At 38.2% G+C, this 2,557-nt stretch overlaps 1 pseudogene; it reads left to right on the forward strand.

Annotated features, from left to right (window-relative positions):
• Nucleotides 1-764: 764 nt before the first annotated feature.
• Nucleotides 765-2,354, forward strand: LOC143622748 (protein PHLOEM PROTEIN 2-LIKE A10 pseudogene; annotated as a pseudogene).
• Nucleotides 2,355-2,557: the final 203 nt, after the last annotated feature.

Genomic DNA, 2,557 nt, shown 5'->3' on the forward strand with positions numbered 1-2,557 from the left:
TTAGGGCCGAAACAAAATAGGTTTTGAATCTTTAGGACAATTCATATATTCGGAAATCAGGTTTTTTGAAAGAACTGTTCAAGGAAAAAGCAATCCCCTCGCGCACCTTCCGTTATTGCTGATGGATTGGCTGTAGGGCTTGCTTCTATTGGACCTGGAGTTGGTCAAGGTACTAATGCGGGTCAAGCTGTAGAAGGTATCGCGAGACAGCCCGAGGCGGAAAATACGAGGTACTTATGGACGTGAAAATAAATTAGCGTGTGTTGTCACAGTGATGGATCAAATAATTTTTTTAGGGGATCAGAGAAGGTTGTTGTCAAAATTTCATATCGGTGGTCAAAATTTCACATGGGATTGGTTTCAACCAGAACTAAAACCGATCATAGCCGCTTTTGACTTTTGTTTACCTAATTTCAACCCAAACCGGTGTTAGTTTTGAACCGGTTTCTAACACCTATCAACTTCAAGAAAATCATCTGAAAGTTCATTAATATATATTTATCGTCAAATGGTGATTGACAATTAAATTCGATATCACGATTGGCATGAATGATTTATCATTTATCTCGTGACGACACATTAAACGACAAACGTACACTATCATTTATGGTAATGGAGAGTCAGACGAACATATCACCAACATGCCAATGATCGCTATCTACGTGTTCATCGATTTTAGCAATTTATCTCAATCTCTTCACCCATGAGTACGATAACAATTACAAACCCTAGGTTTTTCTTGAAAACCCAAATCACACGTCCGTCCTATGGATTTAAACACGATGAACAAAGGCCTCAATTACACCCTCAAACGTAAGAAATTGATTCTTCTTCTCGGAGCATTAGGGTTTTCATCTTACACCGCGTACAAAGTTTACAATTCACCTTCAATTGTTAAAACCAGACACACAACAATCATGATCTTATCCGCCTTAGCTTCTATAACCCAATTTGCCGGTGATTCAGCCGAAACGTTAAGCGTAATCACAAACGACTTGAAAGATTTCTTTCAATCGGATTCTGATCAAATCCCATGTAGTTTGAAACAAGTGTTCAAGATCACAAAATCTGATGAGGTTTCGGACTCAATCGTTAAGGTTTCAAAAGCCTTATCGATGGGGATTGCACGCGGGTTTCGTATTGAACCCGATTCGGGTTCGGGTTCGAGTTTTCCTGATCGGGCTTTGGATAAGTTGTTTTCGCCCGCGGGTTCGGGTTTTGTTTCGGTTGTGGTTGGTAGCTTTTCGAGGAATATGGTTATGGCGATATGCGCTGACAGAGTGATCGGTTCGGGTAATTCGGTTGGTAAATGGGTTGATGTGATCACAGATGATAAGTTTAGGAAGTTGATTGGGGATTGTATACAGCAGTTTGTGGCAACTATGGTGACTGTGTATCTTGACAAAACGATTGATGTAAACACATATGACGAGATAATATCCTGTCTGACTAACCCGAAACATGAACAACAAGTGAGAAACTTGATGGTGTTGATTTGTAACCGTGCGATTGAGACTTTCGTTAGGACTTCGCATCAAGTGTTAACGAATTCGAAATCAAATGGTGGTATGGATTCAAATTCAAATGCAAATGCAAATGCAAATTCAAGTTCGAATGCGACGTCTGCTTATTTGATACGGAAAGGCTCGTCTACTATTAGTAAGGTTTTGGATCGACAAGAACTTATGTTGAGTAAATTGAAACCGAGTAATATTCATGGGAATATGAGATTTGTGCTTGATTTAACCGGAAGCGTGACACTTGCAACGGTAGGATTTATGTTAGATCAGTTATCCGGGGGTATGAAAACGAGGTTCGTTGAAGCTTACAAGTATGTTAATGCAAAATCTTTGATAGTTATGACCGTATGGATTTCGTTGTATTTGCACATGTTAAGCGGACCATGGAGTTTGATACGAGTCTAGTCGCATATGTCGTGTTTTGTGTTTATGTACATATGTTGTTGTCAAATGTCATAGTTATAGAGTTAAAAAAATCGCGGAAATAACAATATACATAAATAAAGATACAATGTTTTTCATGGGTTTTTCTTTTGTGTATAGATATAGTCTATATGAGCAACTAGTGTTCTTCTCATCAAGCACTCGTCTTCATCGATCCCTTGACACGATTCTTCAATAGTTTCTACACCATCCTACAAAGAAAATAATAATATTTAGTGATTTCGAAAAGAAATTGAAATTAGTGTTGATGGATACATGATCACATGGTTTCAGTGTTACCTTTTTTGTTGTTTTGTCACGGTGGTGGCGACAGGGCGGGTGGCATCGGACGGGTTAGACCAGAGGATGATGGCTAGTATGAGCAAGAGGGTGATGGTTGGTCTAGACATGGTTGTTAAGACTTAAGGTGATTATAGGATACATGGAATGGTGTTGGAAGATATGAACTTATAGAAACCAATAAGTTTGGTGTGAAAGGAAGACTTCAGAATGAAGATATTATAATAATGTAAAGCCGAATCTAGAAATGATTAATTGTTTTTAAAAAGATGGATGTGAAATGATATGATTAAAGGAATAAATAAGACATGGAA

Source organism: Bidens hawaiensis, unplaced genomic scaffold (genome assembly GCF_021521415.1).
Source record: "Bidens hawaiensis isolate Kalapana, Puna unplaced genomic scaffold, B.hawaiensis_p1.1 tig00003241_1, whole genome shotgun sequence".
NCBI classification, from domain to species: domain Eukaryota; kingdom Viridiplantae; phylum Streptophyta; class Magnoliopsida; order Asterales; family Asteraceae; genus Bidens; species Bidens hawaiensis.